Source organism: Neopelma chrysocephalum, unplaced genomic scaffold (genome assembly GCF_003984885.1).
Source record: "Neopelma chrysocephalum unplaced genomic scaffold, ASM398488v2 Primary Assembly neopelma1_85, whole genome shotgun sequence".
Classification (NCBI taxonomy): domain Eukaryota; kingdom Metazoa; phylum Chordata; class Aves; order Passeriformes; family Pipridae; genus Neopelma; species Neopelma chrysocephalum.
Window position 1 is genome coordinate 5,736,534 of NW_020897747.1, and position 20,501 is coordinate 5,757,034.

At 41.6% G+C, this 20,501-nt stretch overlaps 1 long non-coding RNA gene across 1 annotated transcript; it reads left to right on the top strand.

Annotated features, from left to right (window-relative positions):
- The first annotated feature begins 14,631 nt into the window (after positions 1-14,631).
- Positions 14,632-17,710, top strand: LOC113971781. Its single transcript, XR_003535654.1, has 3 exons — positions 14,632-14,744; positions 15,290-15,369; positions 17,450-17,710. It is a non-coding gene; the product is annotated as an uncharacterized LOC113971781 (long non-coding RNA).
- Positions 17,711-20,501: the final 2,791 nt, after the last annotated feature.

Genomic DNA, 20,501 nt, shown 5'->3' on the forward strand with positions numbered 1-20,501 from the left:
TTATCAAGATATTAAATGTGGATCTCCACAGTGAGTGCACAGGCTGAACTGTGTTAGTGATTGTTAACTCAGTATCTCTCCTGGTTTTGAGCTTCCTCCATGTTGCCTTTATCTGATCTTGGTCCTTCTCATCTAAACAGTATCAGTTCATTACAACAGAATAGAAATACATATTCATATGTTTAGGAAATAGCTTAGCACTGAGTTTGTTTTATGCATCTCATGGCAGTTATTGGCCATGCACTCCATTGTCTGAAAAATTTATTTGGAGTGATGCTTATGATAATGTCTCTTGGGGTGCATTTATCATTCATGCTTCTGAAGTGAGTCCTGTGGAAAACAAAGGTTGACATATCTCTTTCCCTGTTCAATTAGCAGCATTAGCTACTCTTAAAATATTAATCTTCCAAGCTAAATTGCAAAAGAATTTGTGGAAAGAATACAGCCCCGGGTTACAGGGATGGAGGAATGTAAGATCTTTTTACAGTGGTGCTATAATTCAGAATCAAAACATTTTTAACAATAATTATGCTGCAGTTATTTCATACCTTTTGTCTTGGGATTACAAAGCATCTCACAAGCCTCAAACCAATGCTTATGTTCTTAATGTTACAAGGCCACATAAAGACAAATGATTGATTCCAGATTGTTGGAAGAATCAGAGGAGCTAGAGAAAGTAGAGTCTGCTCTCCTTTTTCATCAATCTCACTTTTCTTGCATTCCCTGCTCTATTTATTACTAGAAAATATGCTCCCTGAATTCACCCTAACCTGTTCTTCATCCCTTCCACTTGTGGAACTTTCCGGACAGCTATTCCAGTTGACTTCCCAGAGGGTATGCAGGGACATGGCCCCCTCTGTGGCTGCCCACAGCTGGGACATCAAATATAAAGTTTGGTACTCAGGATGTTGGGATTTCAGGATGTGGCACTTTGTAAATCAGATTGCTTATTTATAAGACCAAAAGTAGAAACATGTTGCTTGTATTAGCACTGCTGTAAATGAGTTTCATCATCTTAGGCATGGCTTGAATGTATCCTGCGAGCCCCAGACATGCAGAAGCTACAGTTTACTTGGACAAACACGCTCAACTAGTGGTTGGCAGCAATGTTACATGATCCATGTCTTCTAAATTCCCATGCTTGTGTCTACTACAAAGGAGTCACTGGCAGTGGCACCCTCAGCACTTGAAGACACAGACAGTGTCAAAATCAAGGTGCAAGTACTGAATTTTGGGTACCTTTCTCAGCTGCATTTGGTGGAAGCATGGCAATAGTCGGGCTCCAGATGTGTTGAGAGCAATGTCTGAGTGCCGACCCAGATGGTCACTTTGTTTCTTTATATTCCTTCATCTTTTATTTGTTGTCTTATCAAGGGAAGTGCTGAGGGCAAGGAACATATTTGGAATCTGCATTTGCAAATGATCCAATGAGGGCATGGCTTATGAATGAGCCCTCGAGGCACTGCAGCAGTAACATAAGTGGTAAATAACAATAATTATGATAATAACGGAGATGACATCTATTAGCAGAGACACTAATAGAGTTCTAATAAGAATCACAACTGGGTGATGCTTTTTAATCAGAATAAATGACATGTTAAAATATGTTGTAGCAGGATGCCATTGATTCAACAGCTGGGTATCAAACAGAATCTCAGACCTTTCTCTAAGTATATTCAGGCCAAAGGTAATTACTTGGAATATAGTTAAGGAAATTATTAAAAGCTATACTTTCCTTTGGGAGAAAAATTTATCCGCATATCTCTGTATCTCTGTATGTATGTATGTATGTATATATGTACCTATCTATCTATTTATTATTTAGTGTTAGAATGAACATTTGAATGCATTATTTACCACTGGGACCATCAGAAAATGCTAATATATGTGTTGCTTTTCCAGTTATGTGAACATATATCAAACACAAAATGTTAGGTATTTTACCACGGTGTTATCATTCTCTTAAAACACTGAAACACAGGCTGCCTTGAAAGTGTGCTAACAGAAGCCATATATTAAGCAGATAACTGTCAGGATCTTATATGTCAAAGTAGTCAACTCTGATCAGTAAAAAATTGCCATAATAAATACAAAGCCCCATTTTACCACAAGCTGACCTACAGCTCATCACTTAGTACAAAACTAGGGAGATAAAAGAAGTTTAGTCTTGTTCTGAGATCTCCAGTATTCTGTGGAAATGTACATTCAAGATCTGTGTAGGAAGAGCGACCTACCAGCTGCTCCCTCTTCATATAAAAGGGAGAGCTGCTCCAGAAACACTGCTCCTGGGTGGTCCCTCCCAGAGCTGGTGAATGTTGGGTACATTAGTGAAGTCAGAAGGACTCCTGGCTCTCACTCCCTTTGGATATCCAGTTGTACATGGGTGCCCACAGGCTGGTACCTGTGGCTGATCTAAGAATTCTATCACCAAGGGCGTGCAGGGCTCTCTCTAGGAGATGCTCTTCTCTGCTTTCATGGTGCATGTGTCTGGTTGCTGAGCTGGTGTCTGCAGTCACCCCTCTGCTTAGGGGTTTGCTGCCTCCTGCACTGGGAGCTCCTCCCAATGCCAGAGACTAGGAGCTAGTGCATCTGGGTTGCACAGGAAACAATGCCTGCTGGGATCTGCGGTGTTGGAACGGATGAAGAGAGGTTCATGATTCAAGAGAAGTCATTGCTAAAATGATTGGCTTCAGCAGTCATCACAAGTGCCCTGGAAGTGGAGGATTTCAGGGGACCAAGGACATCCCCAAAACAATAAAGAGGTGTCTTTCCCTTGTGGACAGATCTTCACAATTCATCTGGAAAGGTGTAAGAGCAAGGGACATGCATTGGAAAAAGAGAGAATTACCTCCCAGCAGTATGGGAGTTGAGATTTCATGTATTTTCTACTGAATGTCACTGCTCACTCACTCTGGTAGCCTGTCAGCACCACACAGCACTGTTGTGCAATTAAACAGCAGTAGCAGCACCAGTGGAAGGTGACAGACAAGTAACTGCCCATGACTGATTCACCCTTCCTTCCTCAGGGGTCTGTCCCCTGGTCTTGAATGGAGAACAGAAGGACAAAGCAACAATTGCTATTCCTCTCCATTGGTGCTGGGCTACCCATGCCCCGGTAGGACTTCCCTGTCAGTACACACACTGTGCCATGGATGGATCACAATGCCTCTCTGCTGTGTCTCTGCTAATGAGCAATCACGAGTTCCTCGATGTAAATCTCCTCACATCCCTCCTTAATGGTACTGAGTTTGTTATGATCATTGTTCTTCTGACATCCCATCTATTATGGCACCATTTATTTAGCGAGGGCTTTAAAAAAAAAAAAAAACAAACCACAAGAAGATAATTATTCCATTCTGTTCTTGTTCCAGATGGCTTCTATAATTAGTTTAATACTTTTGCAGATGTTGTATGAAAACTTCAGGATGTGAGCCAACAATGGGGAGATGAGGCTAATGAAAGTGAGTTTTCAGCTGATTATTCACAATGTGGAAATAAATATATTCTGTGTGTCAAATAAGTGCAATGCAGAATGCAAAGCATGTATCTGGAGCATTTGATTCCACCAAATGGCATGTGTTGTATCAAAGCCTCTGGCTTCAGGTCATGTTCTTGTCCCCTGCTTCTATGGGTAGGAGGCAGGGAATGTCTTTTCTGCTCAAAATACCAGGGTACCGTGAGTGCAGAGTCTCATTTCCAATCCCTAGCTGTTAACCATATTTTAGCCTTACCTGGATCCTTTCTCTCCCTGCTCTAGTCCCCAAAAAGGACAAGGTCCCTGTTTGGTTTTCATGTCTGCTTTCTTATACTTCACTGTTTTTTGCAGCAGCTGCACTGCAAAAACAAACATCCTGCCCTCCGTTCATATGGTAATGAGATGATCACATATTTACTAATTTTTTGGGATGGCAGTTATTTCATTAAGGGCAATTATTTATTCCCCTTTTGGATTTAGATTGCAATTAAAATAAAAAAAAAAAAGAAAAAAAAGAAAAAAAAAGGAGACTTGAGAAAACCTCTCTTGCATTGGAAAACAGTGTTTCCCTCCAAAGAACTCCAGTATCCATTTATAAGCCCTCCTGGATAGGTTTCAATGTTAATATCCTTGGCTGAAAATGCTTGGTGATTAATAGCATTGACTGGCTAGTTAAATACACAATCAACCTGGGAGCAGTCATGCTTCTCGAGTAACAACAGTAATTGACAGAATGTTCAGCAAATAAAACTAGTTTAATGCTGTACTAATATATAATTAAAATACCTGTAACTCTTTCCCCCAGTGGGGATACAATGCCGCCACAGAAATGCCAAGTGTTCCAGTTTAAAAAAAGGAATCAGGTTTAAAAAGCCTGATTTTTCTTTTTGAAGCCTCCCTCCCCCTCTGCCCCATAAATAGCCAGAGTGGTAATTTTGTATTCAGAGGTGCCAGCAAACACAAGACCATTTCAGTTTACAGTTGCTCCCACACATTGTGCCTGCAAACAGGAGGCGATGTATATTTAAAGAGCTGCTTATTGGCGTCCTCCCTTTCTGCCTGAAACGTATCCCACCTACAGCTCAGGAACATGAATTATTTACTGCCAAACAAAAAGTGAGGGCGTTTAACCATGACACTCTGATGGTTTGAGTAAGAAAATTCAGCCTCTCCTGTACATCTTCTCCCCCTCCTGCTGGGCTTGTCTGCACTGGGCTGAGCACTATGGAGGGTTCTCTCCAGCCTGTCTGTGCCCTGCAGTGCAGGGATTCTCCTGCTTGTGTGTAAGACATCAGCTTCATATTCTTCAAACTTATTGTCCTGCCTTTAATCTGCTCTCATCCCCTCTTCAGGCACATCCTAGAAGGGATTTTCTGGCAGTGTGCATTCAAATGTAGCGCACGTCTTGAGCTTCAAGAGCTCTGCAGCTTTCTGGTCCAGATCTTTCACCGTCCCTGAAAACAGGAGCAGAGGGGAGGCATTAACCTGTATCTGTGCATTACACTGAGCTGCCAGACACGGCAGTGTGATAATCTCCTTTCTCTTTCCATTGGCAACACATCTCCAGTTATAACAGAATTACGACATGTAGCTCCCCCAGCACTGCTGGCACTGCAGCAGATATTAATCAAGGTGTGCTATCCATCCAACTATTTGTTTTTCTCAGATATGTTATTAACCTTCTTTCCATCAATCCTGCAAGGGCCAGAACTGTTTGGAAGTGTGTGTATGTTCACTGCTTTCACAAAGGGTATAGTAAAAAAATTAAAACTCCGTAAAACATCAGGTCAGACTCACACCAATATAATTCTTTTGCAGCTGGTGAAAGGACCAAAGGAGTGCTGGAGTCCAGCCATTCCTATAGAAAAGCACTAAACACATGCTCAATTTTGGAGCTCTGTGAGAACAAGAAAAAAAGAAGAAATCAAAGTAATTACCTTTATTAATTAAAGTAGTTTACAGAACAAAACCACAACCAGAAATAAAGCAATGGTAGCACAAAGTTATTAATAGGAATATTTCATAGTATGGAAGTAGGCAGAGGAATCAGGGGCAAGAAATGGGAGTATATGAAATCTAAATGCTGTGCAAAAATATAATTAAGCATCAGTCCTCTCCTAAAGCCTTTCTAGTCTTTGGACAAAAAAAGAGACATTTTTCTCATATTTTTTCAAATTAGGAAACATGATTATGATGAAGTGGCTTATTAGAAGTTAGACGGAGAGTCTGTAGGATGCCCATGACTTACCTCCAAGTGTTGGGAATTGTCTGCTTTTTTAGAAGATTGGCCACCTCTTTCACTGGAGAGAAAACAGGCTCTGACAGAAATAGCTATCAGCTCCTTAACTGGAGAGTACTGAGAGGACATGGAGAGATACAATGAAGATAAATTGCTGGAATAATGGAAATTGAGAAATTTGATTGATTTTATACAGTGGTCAGCTCACTAAGGCTTTGGGTTACTGTTCTTTATATTGCACAAAAAGAAAAAAGATTTTTTAATATATATGTTCACAGAAATATTACATTAAATTCAATCAAAATTACAAAATATTCTCCATTTTATAGCAATTTCTATCTCAAAACAACTGCTTTCCACTCTTTTTATTATCATCATTCTCTGACTGCTGCTTGGATGCTCTGTGCAGCACCGTTACAGAGCTGACACCTGTTGTGATGCAGCTATTCTTACAAACAGGCCTATCTCTAGTACCAGGCAGTGCCTTTTTTCTCATATGGTTGTTCATGTTGTTGTTTTCCACTGGTTTTACCTTTTAAGTTAGCAAAGGGCAAAAAACAAAAAAGTCATTGAGGAAATTCGCAGTCATTTTGCAAAGAGTTACATGATTATGAGTGTGCTGGTTCTGGTGGGCAAAGGGGCAAAGCATCTGTTGCTACAGACTCAGGTGTGAGAAAGGTGTCAAAACACTTTTCTTCTCAGACAATTTTTCTTTATGATCCAAGTCAAAATCAGTAGGTCAGAAGAGCTTTAGGGGAACATTGCTACTGTTGTAGCAATACCTTTCAAGAGTTCTGAATGTGGGTTAGCAAGCTGTTTAGTCTTTTGGCTGTAGATCTAATGCTTCCTAGTTCCCCAGTCCAGATCCTTTGCCTTTAAATTGTCTTCTGGAGTTGTTTTATTGACAATCTTCCTAGGCTGACAGATCACGTGTGCTCTTGAACACACTGATCTGTTCATTTGTATCTACCTTCAGAGAACCTTAGAATGGTTTTGGTTGGAAGGGACCTTAGAGATCATCTTGTTCCAACCCCCCTGGCATGGGCCGGTACACCTCTCACTAGACCAGATTGCTCTAGTTAAGATCTCAGTGAAAACTTATTCTTTATCATTTTCATAAGCTGGCAGTGGGGACCCTTAAATTGCCATCATTATCCAGATGAGGAGTCATCCCAGAGTGATTTGCTGCAGGCATCTGTGAAATGGCTGCAAGCTTGAGAACGAAATAAAAACATGATGGCAAGTGAAAATAACAGGGGTTATCACCATCACTTACCTTCAAGTCTGATGAGCTGTGGAAGTTTTATCTGAAAATCCACTTGTTGGCTTGGTATCGTCTCCCTGATAAAATCTGGTATATGATACTGGAGGGTTGGTGCAAAGTGATCCTCTTCAATATCATTTTAGGCTCAGTGTAGAGCCTCGCAAAACTTGTGATTTGTCAGCACTAAATGCACAGTGCACTACCTCTTTTAGACAGACACTTCGGGCACTAAAATCCTTAGTGCTCCTTACCTGTACAGAGGGTTCCTCAAGCACCAGATAAGAGATGATTATAAGGCAGATCCATGGCATGCTATTAGTGATTTCAGTCTTGAATGATATGAGTGGTTGAATCACTTTTAATGGCAGAAAGGGACTTGGCTAACAGGTTAGGTCAAGGATGATCCTAAACCTTGAGGAAAGCTGCACTCATGTCTGAATTTCATGGCTTCAATATTGACTTTATGGGCCATATGATGGCTCCTGTGATGCATCATTCTCTCTTTTGCATCAGACTTGTTCTACAGTTAATGGCTTGATGCTTTGGAGTCGGCACTTTTAGTGTAGAGGACTGTATTTCTCTTCACATGGCTCATGAGCAGATAATCAGAGCGCTGAATAATATAGCTCATCTTCTATAGGCATTATCTCTCTAAGGGAAAAAGGCTGTGGCACGTTAAACAGCTGATAGGGATAGTATCTTTTAATAGGATACAAAGTCTTTCTAAGAGTGATCTACACCTCCAGAGAACTGTTTTTTTGGTTGTATAATTAACCTGATTAAAAAGTCTGCAAAAGTGAGGAACAAGTGTATATGGATCTGTGTGTGACAAATGGCCTCTAGTACCAAACAAAAATCTAAGGTTCAGTACAGTCTGGATAAAAAATGGATGTCCTGCTATTGCCTTGGCTCAAACTACATTAATTCCCTACCTCATCTCTGATAAAAATATCAGAACTAGGCCATGATTTGACCTCTGTAACTGCTGTTAAGGCTTGGTGCATTGTGGTGCTTTTAGTGTCATGAGCATGGGATCTCCATAAGATCTGCTGCTCAGATGGTAGACAGAATTGAACTCTTCTACCAGGAGAAAATCAGCAAATCAAAATGATACAACCCTGAAGAGAAACTAAGGATGGTAAAATCAACGTGGTTTTCTACCGACCTGAATTCACAACAGATGAATGAGCAAATGGAGGAACCTTAAGAAAAGAAGCAAGGTTCTGGTATTTAGGAGTTTTACATTTTGGTAAGGTTGTTTCAGAGCCTAGGAGAGAGATTTGATCATGGACCAATTAAATGCTGAACCTTGAAAATTGTTTAGTGTTATGTATAATTACTTTTCCAACTATAACAGGAAATTATTTAAATGCAAATTAAACTACGCTGCCAGAAGGTAGATGTATGGTGGTGAATAGAGCTGTTTTAGGAAACAATGTAATTTTAGGAAAATTACCTCCGTTGTCCTGAGGAAAAAAACAACGGCTGTAGAATTAGCCCTACAAATAATGTTGTATCACTAAGATCAGTTAAACATTGTTATTCTCCAGGACTTGAGCTGCTATAAAACTCCTAAAATGAGTAACAATTGTTGCCTAAGTCTGTAAGGAGACTTCAGAAGTGAAACAATGTCCCTGGTTTTCTTGTATAATAAAGCATACACCACTTAACTCCAGCTGGTTGGGAGGGTGGGTGGAAAGCTGGGAAGGTTTTAAAGCTCAAACCTCTGTACTTTTGGTTCCCAAAACTAGAAGCTTTGTATGCACCAATTCGATTTGTCTGTTGCAGTACTGTGGAGCTGCTTGCCATTTTAATTGGGAGGTTCCTAGAAACCACCCAGGTCCCATAGTGTGACTTTCTGATTCACTTGGTGAAAGCCACAGGAGGTCCTCCTAGGACCTTCAAAGGGAGCAAAAGAAAAAACACACCTAAAAAAAGAAATTAGCTCAGATTAATGTAGAGGGAATACCACAGCATACTGAAAGTGGGGAAGTGTTTTGTCTGGCTTTCATGAGAGGACTGAACTCTATTGACTCTCACTGTCCATCCATCAGGCTTTACTGCAGGACCATTGCAGGGCATATTACTGGTCCAACAAGAGCCAGGCTTCTGTGAAGAGACCAGGAATTTAGCAGTTCTTGGGACACAGTCAGATCTTCCTTTGTTTTCCCCTAGGATGATAAAAACTAAAAAAAGAGAATGTTTTACTGTACATTGACACATTTAGGGGTTCAAGCATTCAAACAGGCTTGTGGAAGAAAGAGCCTAAAGATTAGGCATATGTGGTGAAAGCACATGTGGAGAGGGAACGGTGTTAGCCCTTGTCCTGTTGGTCTTTCTGTCAGCCCTGCTGGGACAGGTTTGGTAACAGCTCAGAAGGGGTTTTCATCTATCATCAAGGGCAAAATCTGAAAAAGATTTTAAACCCCTAGTGGCCATGGGTCCACCTCAATTTAAAAAAAAAAAAAAAAAAAACACAACGAAAACACCAAAAAGTCTAATGGGAAGAAAAATTATTTTTTATCTACAAACATTTTTCTCAGGGAATAGTGGAGGCTTTTCTCCCCACAGCCCTTTTGATGATGGTCCCTGAAAAGGAGGACACAGCGACAAAAATAAATGAACTCTTCCCTGAAGACTGTCCCCCAGACTCCAGAGCAGAGTGAGTTTCCAGAACAGTAAGTGATTTAACAGTGCATCTAACACATTTGTGCTCAGTGTCTAGGAGTCAGCCACAGGTACAGAACGTGGGCAGGGAACCCAGTCCCTGTTCGCTCAGAAATTCAGAGAAGAGCTGAGATACAGCCCCTAGGAAAGGGAGATTCAGCTGGCTGTAGGAATAACCCAGGGCAGGAGGCAGCAAGATGCAAATCATGGGAAAATCAGACAGATAAACATCTTGCAGAAGACAGGCATTTCCACCAGTGTAAGAGAGCTGTCAGGTGCATCAGAGACGGGTCAGAGAGGGAGAGTAATTTTGTTATGTTGATAGCGCCCAGCATGGACCCTCTTGCACATGGGATGTGTGCCCTTGTGCAAACACATATGGCCAAATGTTTCTCTGGGATGTGTCATAAAGCACATAATTGCAAGGCATTTCCCACACATCCCTAGGAGCCTGCTGTGACAGCTGCTGAAAGACAAATGCCAGTAGCAATCAGCACCTGGATAGCAATGTTTCAAGCAACTGTGTACCCAAGAAAAAGGTTCCCTTGCTGACTGTGGTGCCACTGACTTCCAAAAGTGAGTGTCTGAGATCAGATCTGCACCTTGAAACCTGAGGTGTCAATGTGCCTTGCATCAGTGTAGGAGGGTAGGGGACTTATCACCCATGTCTTCCTTTCTTATTTCCCCATTTCCAGCAGCCTGTAACTCTGTCTTCCCGGTATGGGAACATGCAGAAGGTGTGGGACAGTGGCTAGCTTTGTATGTGCTTGGAAAACTCCCTGTCCCTTATTTCCAAGGCATTTGAGAGCCTCTTGCAGGCACACTGCATTAAGAATGTCTTTACTGAGGGGATTAAAACACATTATAAAGATGCAAAGCATTAAATGTTGATCAGGTTAGAGAGGCCAGGTGTGCACCACACGCAATGAGCCTTGCAGGAGACAGCAGTTTAAATTACTGTGTTGCATATACAGCAGCCTTGGGGTGTGCTGAGGCCTCTTTATGTCACCCTGGCAGCAGAAAGAAGTTTTAAACCATTATTTTGCCTAAAGAGCCTCCTTGAACAGGCCGCAAGTACATGAATGCTTATTCACAGTTGAAATTAAACTGCCTAACAGTAAGGGTTTTGCTTTCCAGAGCCTGTGGGAAGTAGAGGGTGAGACAGTTTCTCCACAGGAATGTGAATGTACTCCAGGGGGTCTGGGGAGGCTCCTGCTGCACTGTGGGGCAGACTGCGGGGCCACGTTTTCACATAAGAATTGTTCTTTTCTCTTTTTCCCAAAGGATTGTACTAAAAATGGGACCTTCATAACCTCTGAGAAGAATCATGTAGGAAATAAAAGGCTGCAATGTAAAGACATGGAATCATTCTGGGCAAAAATCCATCAGCAATTTGAGCAGGGGAGCGTTGAGGCAGGAATCAAGCACCCTGTGAAATGAGGACCTCTGTTGACAATTCAGTTCCTTGTTGAAGGTTTTTGACAGCTTGGCCCTGGATGTCTGTTCTCACAAGATTTTTCTTGTTTTGGCTTCTGTCTCTGGCTTGAAAGAATTGGCAGAGGAAGGTCGTGTTTACCTAGCAATATATAATTTATATAAGTTGAATTTGAGGGGAACTTTTGATATGAAATATGGATTGTACTGCAAAGTCTGACAAGCTGTCATACTCGAGGAAGGGACCCTGTCCTTTGTTTAGCTCTGCAAAAAAGTACAGCAGGATGGTGATAAACACGAGACGCGTGCTGCCTCGGGCAGAGGCTGGATGGAGCATTTTAAAGGTGTGCCCAAGGGTATTACAGCTGAGCTGAAATCTTTCTGCCTACACAACTAGGACATCTTAGTACTTTCAAGGTCCTCTTCAACCCCCATCTGTGAGCTCCTGGCTTTCATTTTACACTGGTCATGTATCTGGTTTTAGGCTGCTCATTTAAGAGAGAGTAGAAAAGCTGCCAAAGCAGCCTGACCATGGAGGAATACATGTCTAGGGAGAAGCTATAATTCAGCATTCTTGGCATCTTCTTTTTTTGCAAGTAACAAGAAATAAAGGACTCGGAAGTTCAGGCAGCCCTTTTCACTGAGCCAGGCACAATAAGTGAGTGGTGTTCATCCACTGATCACTGATAGTGTGTGAAGTTCAGGTCTGGGGTTGTATCCACATTGTCCAAGACATTTGATGAAATTATTCTTACTATTGCTTAATCAGTAAAAATATTCTTTAATGACCTTCATATCTGAGAGGAGAAAAACAAATCAGAGCAATGAAATAAGTCCTCTTAAAAGCTTAATTAAAATATGAAACCTTTGATTTCAGGCAATTAAATGAGACATTTTATGCCTTTAAATTAAATATTCTGATACTCTCTAAACAGAATATGCTTATGGCTGAAACTGTATTCAAGATTATAATGGTCTGGATTAGTAGTGCTTCAGATATGCACCTCAAAGCAAAACTGACTGTAGAAATGAAGCAGAGGTTGCTTCCCAAAGACTAACGAGAGCTGAAGATACTCTGCTGGTGGCTGTCAGAGCTGGCAGCTGCTTTACGAAGCTGAAGGACATAGATGAAAAACCTATGGAAAATTTGGAGAAAATGTAAATGATGGTGCTTCTCTGGAGTCGGATGTCCAAGTATAGGTGCCCATGAACATCCCACTGTATATTGAGGAGCAACCTAAAATGGCCACTGTCTGCCTATTTGGGAGCAATCTGAAAAAGATGCCTTTTTCCAGCTGAACCATTCATCTGTTCAGCCTAAGGCATCCCTTAACATTTGGGTGAGGGCAGAGAGAGAAGATGAGCTTGGTTGTCAGCCAAATCTCAGCTTTGGAAAGTAGCTTTTACCTGCCTAAACTGAATCTAATTGCACATATTTGTAGCTTTTGCTTTTACACCCTGCCCTAAAATATTGAACAGCAGCATACTAGGCAATTAAATAGCTGTCATGCCTTCTCCCAGATCTAGCAACACTTTGGGGATATATATGACTTCTTATTTGTACAATCAGTTAGTAAAAACTTTGTAGAGCACTTTTAGATTCATCTGAATGAGAGGTACCACCATAAATGTAAGATCATTCTCATTACCATTAATATTCTTTTATAAGGGACTTTATCAAAAGCATTTTGAAAAGTGAAGTAAATTATATCTACCAAGTCACCTTTATGTACTATTTTATTAACTTTTCAGATGAAGAATTGCTTTGAAGTAACAATATTTCCTTACGGTGACTGAAGTGGGTTTTCTTCCTATCGTCATTCATTTGCCTTCATTATGGTGACATTAGAGGCTACAGCTGAGGCTGAGGGACTGTTGTGCTTAAGGCTGCATAAACATGAAAGGAGAGAATGGTGACATTTTGGGAAACTTAAAAAAAAAAAGGTAAATCGACTTTTTGGTTTTGTCCATGCTGAGATCCTTGTACTCATGTCCTGTGTTGCACCAGCTGGTGGTGGTTGTTTCAAGGGATGGGGGATCATGGGGGATCCTGTCCCAGCCAGGGTGTCTCTACCACTTTTGGGGTGTGAATCTGCCCCAGAGGTGCTGTGACCTTCCCTGCAGTGCTGGTATTGCAGCAATGGGAGCACTGCCTGGATGGGCAGCATTTCCACAAGCACTTGGGGTACCACTCCTGCAGCAGGTCCCAGTGAGTTTTCCCTTGCGGTTCTTGCACAATAGGAGTCAGCACTGAACCCTTTCCTTTGTTTTCAGCAGGGAATTTCACCCCATAAGGTGAGTGGGGCACCTTGTTTGACAGGTTCACTATTATATGGTTTGTTTTCTCTACAGGCTGGGCTGGGCACTGCCTAGTCCAGCTGATTTACTGCCCTGGTAAACTGGCTGCCATATAACTCCTTCCTCAGGTCCTATTCACCTCCCACAGTGTTAAAGTAAGTCATTGCTGAATTCACTCTCTATTTTCCCAGAGAAAGCAGCAAAGACAAGAAATCTCTTTCGTTGCATCCATACAAATAACTCATGCCACAGTTTTATTCCTGCTTCAGCATCCTCTGAAATTTCAGTCTCCCCTCTCCCCACAAAGATAGAGGGCTGTGCAGAAGAAATTCCTGCTTTAGTACATCTGACAGCAAGTAACCATGGAGAGTGGTGTCTTCCAGCAGATACATATATTTGAGTTAATTAGGTACAATAAAGCTGTCACATAACAACAGCGCTTTCTAAGTTTCACTCATTATATGCCTGGTTGGGGGTTTAATTTTTTTCTCTTCTACTGTATCAGAAATACCTTGATTTTTTTAAATAGACCTATACATCTATGTCCCTTTCCTTTCTAGCTTGTCTGCATTTACTCTACCCTCTGTTCTGCTCTTTAGTCAGATATCCTTTCTAATTTTTAAAAGAATGTTTATTTTCAGTAAACTCTGTTCAGCCGTGCAAATTTCATTCTTCCTGTTCTTATTTTCAGCTCAAAGGTCCAAGCACCATCTGCCCCTCTAGAACAGATTCTTAAATAGCCTCGGGATTGATTACATTAGCCAAACTCACCCTTGGTACAACTCCTGAGGCTGCCAGAGCAGTTACTCTAGGAACAAATTTGCTCTAAGTTGTTAAAGAGTTTCACTATGCCCTTGAGCCTTCTGTTAATCATTTTTCTCGTAGTTTTAAAATCTGGCCTTTTAAAGTTCACCCTCACTGCATTACCCCTAGGAGAGTAACCTTCTATTATGATATCAAACCTAATTGCACAGTGATTATGATTACCCAGTGGATTTCTGACTCTCACCTCCCTTAACTCTTGTGCATAATTTAGCACAGAGTTGAGATTCAGTCCCTTCAACAAAGAACTCCTCTGAAAAGCAGTCTTTAAATAATATCAATTAATTGGCTTTTCATACCATGGGCTTTTCAACTGATAGGCAGCAGAGGCATGGAAGTCATAACTCTTCCACTACCGACTGCATTGTACCAATGGAGTCATAGAATTGTCCTCAGAGTCGTAGAATCATAGATTCGTAGAATGGCCTGGCCTTGTGCTGCCTCCAGTGGTCCCTGCAGCTTACCCAGGTGGCCTTGGCACTGGCAGAATGGTGACAGGGAAAGAAAGGAGCCTCCTTAAAAGCCAGAAAAGTGGAAAGCATAAGGTTTGGAAATTAAGAGACTCTATGTGATAACAGGCAGAGGATAAAAGAAAGAAGGGAGGTAGTGGGGTTCACTGCACTTCTGTAATGGCTGTTTGGTGATTGCAATTCTTGCAGCATGTGGGCGATATGTATTAATAGAGCTGCACACCCCACCAAAGTCTCTTGGACCCTGTGCTCACTCTCCTGTTCTTCCCATGACCCTTTGTAATGAGCTTGATGGCAGACCAGATCAATTTGTTGGGTGGTTTCCATGAACTGAGAACAAATGGAACAATCTGGAGAAAGCATGTTGCTAATTTCAGAATGTAATAGCTTCTAGTGATGGCACTGGCCATTACAAAAATGTTTCCCCTTCAAGGGCTCCTGAAAATTTTGTGGAAATGTTTAGGGCTGGGTACATGACGGAGGTAAATATTCTGGTCTTTTTAGGTTTCTGAGTGGGAGTACTTCAGCTGAGGACCAGTCACCCCTTTTATAAATAGTGGTTAGCAGAAAACGCAATTCACATAACAAAAAAATAAACACTCGTTTTCTTTTTTAAAAAGCCAAGCTGCAAAGAAATGAAGGAAATAAGAACTAGCTCATAAAGATTAATTCATCACAGGAGAAATTTCCTCTCTGAAAGGTAAAGTGTGGTAGGGTTCTAACTGCCTGCAATAAATGCAAATGAATATTTTCTGTTTGCCCTAGTGACTGCTAATATACATATTTATCTTAATGCATTTGGAAAAAAAATTAAGTAAAATAAAAATAAAGCTCAATGGCTTGTTCTAAATGGATTCCTAACACTGGCAGAAAAAGACACACAAGGCACTTTGCTAAACACTGTATGACTGTGTAGCAGCACTGCTGAAAACAACATAATGGGCTATTGCCTTTCAGCTTTGCAATTGTGGCTACACGGTGCTGTTGGGCAATCTTCTGCTTTATGTGTGGGATGTGCTGAGCAGAGGCTGGTGCTGGTACTGGGCCAAGCAGTAGCTGTGCTTGGATTGATACCAATCCCATCTTTTCCTGCTTTTCACCTGTCCCTGACGTGAAGCCCTCCCTGCTGATGGTTCATCATTTCCTTAGAGATGTGAGGTGGCATGACAAGCTAAAGCACTCACAGAAACATTTGGAAGCTACAAGCTTTTATTTTTACATGGATCTGACATGTCACTTGAGTGTCCTCTCTGTTACCCCTGGCTGACAGTTCAATATCGTCCTGGTCATTTTCTTCGGTTGTTGTTTGCAGCACTTTGCTTTTAGGAAGTGGTCATGCAAGCATTCTCAAGCTTTCTCAGTGCTCCTTTTCCTTCTTCACCAAGATGCACCCTGTGCACTTACACTAGAACCTTGGGCACAAATTGACTGGGATTTCATCTCTGATACATCAAGAAAACACATTCTCGTCTTTAAGGACATGTGTTGTGGAATGTTATGCAATAAACATAGGAATAAAAATCACAGAGTCATTTAGGTCTAGAGTAAAAAAAAATTGCACTGATTTACTGCACCTAAAGGTTTCCTCTCCCTGCACTGGATTTTTTTTTGTTGGTGCTGGATGAAAACAGAAATTGCGAAGACAAATCCAGCCTAGCACCATCAGATTAAGTCTTCATCTCATCATGCTAAAAGCATCTCTACCACCAGCATCTACAAATGCAGGAGGATATGAAAAAAAATAAACAGTAGACAGGTATCCACAATAAGCCACATGCCCATGCTGCCAGGCTGTTCCAGACTCTGGGGGAGATGGGTGCCACTGTGGGGTAAGGGGTTACATGGGGCTGTGACCAGATGGTAACAAGGGGTGTGCTATGTTCCCATTAGGTAGCTAATGCATTCCTTGCCAATATTCCTCTCCTGAAGTAAGTCTAGCTAAACCAAATCAATTGAAGAGCTTTCAAGGACTTAAAAGTGTACCCAGTCTATGCAGTGGGGGATAATTTGCACAATCAGTGGAACAGAGGGCAGAACTGTGTCTGAACCAGGAAGCCAAAGGCAATAACTAACGTGTATCCATAAAAAATTCATGGGAAATTTCATCTTGGGTAAAGGAGAATGAATAACTATGTTGATTAAGTATTAAAAGTTCATTTTATTTTTAGAAGTACTCAGAAAATTGAAAACATCTGGGAACATTATGCAATTTTTTTATGTAATATCTTCCATTTACATTTAATCAATGCCATCAGTTTAACCCTGACCTGTACGGAGGCAACCCACAAGACCCAGTCCTCTTTCTTGCTGGGCTGCAAGAAGTGGTTGAGTTCAGGCACTTTTCTCTCTCTGTGGAAAAAGTGTTATGTGTATAAATGATGGTCTATATCAGAGTATAATGACCAAATCCTTCTACATATTTGACTTTCATCATCCTACTAGCAAAGTGTACCAAGTTTGAGATGTGAGTGGCAGAAAAATGTCTTAGTCTGATACATCTGTTAAAATGTTGAATCCCTGGGAATTTGCCCCGGGACATCTCATAGGACTAGCTGTGGATCCTGTTAAATCACAAGCAAGAAGCTTGCAGAGAAAGCTTAGATCTGCAAAGATCTTTTGATAGGTCATGCCAGAGGTTGGCATCTAGAGGGTAGAAACAGAAGTGCCTTTATGGGTCTACTGTCACTTCTGCAGTGACAAGCTCAGGTCTGTTGATACTCAACTGCAAGATATTTTACTTGGGAAGTGTGGTGATATTATTTTTTTTATTTTTCTTTAAGGAGGTGACATGGAGCCATTAGGAGTATTAACTGTGTCAGATTATGCATGTTGGGTTGTGTCCCAGCTCCCTGGGGGAGTGATTCCTCTATGGATCAGCTGAGAGCAGACAGAGGGTGTTATGTGTAGCTTCAGCCTCTCCAAAGGTCTCTGACAGAGGGTGGAGCAAAAGGACAGCAACTTTTTGGATCACCTTCTACCTCCAGCAAGCATTCTTACTTTGACCCAGATCTCTGCAATTTCCATCAGGTACCAATACACCAAAGCAAATTTATTTTGTCCATCATTAAAAGGCTCACTCACAGTCATTGTATCACCTCTCAACATGGGGACGAGTCCCTGTCCTACAGGGAGCTCTATTCCATATCCCATGGAGGAATCACCTTTCAAGGACAAGGCTTGTTATTTCCTCCCATGCAGAGAAGCTGCCGGCAGGAGGGACCTGGTTTCATTTGTGTGTGTTTTTGAGACTGTGGCAGGAGATTAACTCACGTAGGATTTACCAGATGTCTCTCTGTGGAGTGGGCTGCTTTGAAGAGCAAAAGAGTTCTTCAGTCTATACCTAACCAAAGGAATGAATCATGCACCTGCACACTCTCCTTTCTTTCAAGGACACAGTGCCCTGTGGAGGTGGGGGTGTTCTTTTCTTGCCTGGAGAATTTCACATCATCAGAGGCAGAATATTAGAGGAATGGGGAAGGGACAATGCATCGACTTTGCTTTATAGCCTGCCTCCTTCTTAATCTCTCTGGCAGGTCAGATAAGTCCTGCCTAATCTTGCATTGAGTTTTACCAGTGTCTGATTTCTTTTTTTTTTTTTTAATTTCTTCCCTGTTTTAGCTTCCCTTAACACTTGCTCAGTTGACATAAGGTCTTGCACCCTCTAAGTGCTTGCAGAAATGTGCTTTCTCTGGCTGATTTCAGTCAAAAGGAAGTAGGGATGCACCACCAAGAGCTATCTGAATCTGTGCAGAGGCTTCCTAGAAAGTCTAATTGCAATGGGGACAATTTAGCTGGTCTCACTCTTAACAAGCACTATCACTCACCTCTTCATCAGCATTGATGTGATGACTCTGCAGAGCTGGCTGGGATGTCCCCAGTGAGCTGTGAAGACTATCTGATGCAGAAAATCGTGGAGGGACACTGGCCTTTGCAGGTTATCTTGAGAGCTGAGGGCAGCAGTGATGTGTTGAGTCCACCCCACCAGCCAGTGCTGAGCAGTGTCTGGAGCTCACGCTGACAGATGGGTTGGATGGGTAATAGGGTCTCTTCTTTCTCACTGCCATCAAGGACTCTGATTGATTTGTCCAGCTTGCCATGATGATGTCATTAATCTTGATGACACTTGCTGCAGCTCAGCCTCTGGCACACCAGAGTAATTCTTTTTGCACCTGCCAACATACAGGTCAGATAGCAGGATATGCACTATCTAAAAGTTGTAGACCTGATTTCTAAGAAAGATCTGATAGGTAGCCACTAAAGGGAACAGGTCAGGAGATGACTTGCCTTTGGTACAGACTGGAGGAAAGAGCCTGTGTCCTGTAGTGAAAACAAAGCTAAAGATGGACCATGTTTTCAAGAGTTCATATAGTTCCCATGACAAATCTAAGACAAATGTCACTATCCCTGCTATCCGCTATGCAGTGGTGTAGTGAATCCCACAGGGAAGTACTTGGCAGGACAATGATCTGGCCAACAAAAAACACCAATGTGTATCCTGGTATTCAATACAGTCAGTAACCTTTCCACCAGTATGGAGGCTCTATTCCAGGACAGAGGTACCTTATTGCAATGCAGCTCTTGTCTTGTAATAATAGCTTGATATTAAATTGCAATTGTATAAGACACTTACTGGTGACCTGTCATTGCCCTTCTTGAGTGTGGCATTAGATACTTTGGCTTTCTCAGTGTTCAGACAATGCTTAAGCATTGCAGGAATAGACTTCAAGGAGGAATGACTTTTTCAACAGAAAGTAGGAGTTGCTTCCTAGGAATTGTTTGTACCAATGACTCCTTGTTTCTTTGTCGTTTCTTACAACACCTATTGAGCCAACACTAAACAAAATTATGCGAGTCAATAATTTTTAAAGCTTGAGCAACAAATGCTATCAGGCTGTGACCTGGAAGGGAAAGGATAAATACATTGGATGAGGTTTAATATTAAGCCTCTGTGGAAAGGCTAAATGTTTACTTTCTGTCCACTGAAAATCTACCTATTTTTTTACCATGGCTATAACTCTAGTGTAATGAAAGTTCAAATGATTAACCACGGGTCACAGCACAGTCCACTGTTAGCAAGGTTAGCATTAATAGATTATCAATCAGTGTAATGGTAAGTGGTAAACTAATTTTTCCCCATCAGCTCTCTTACTGGTCAGTTGTCTTTTTTGGGGGCCAAAGATGTAACAGAGCTCTGCACTGAATTAGCTTAGGGAGTTAAATTGTATGTACAGCTGGTAGGTTCAGCCCAGGATACCACCAGAGCCCTCTGGATGTTCAGACACGTTTCAAAGCAATTTTTTTCTTTACCGTTGAGACCGGTAAATCCTTTGTTGAGAGCTGGGAAAGGTTTGCAAACACTGAGATAAGAGGACTGTATCTCCCTGTACCATCACCCACTGACACCTGCTTGCGCTTGAATAATTTTCCAATTATACAGAATCTTTTCAGTACTGTGACAGGGTGTCCCTGGAAGAGAGGTTGCTAGTAGTCTTGCTGCACCTGAGAAGATATCTGATTACGTGATGGAAAGCAGCTTTTGAGGCACAAACTTATGGAAATTTTGTGCTTATAAAGAGGATGTTAATAGTGCTGGAAAAATTATTTGTTCTGTGCACTTCTAAGAACTGAGTGACTGAGGAGATCTACATCATTACAAGCACTCTTTGGATATTAAAAATGTCCTTGACTTACTCTTCTCTGCTTGTATGGCACAATATCATGTACAGCTTCCAGCTTTTTGAATGAGAAACCTTAAGCTTTCTAGAGACTCCCAGGTTCAGAAGATGGAGTGAGGGTGACCTGGTTCCACACAGCGTAGTTGTGCTGTGACAA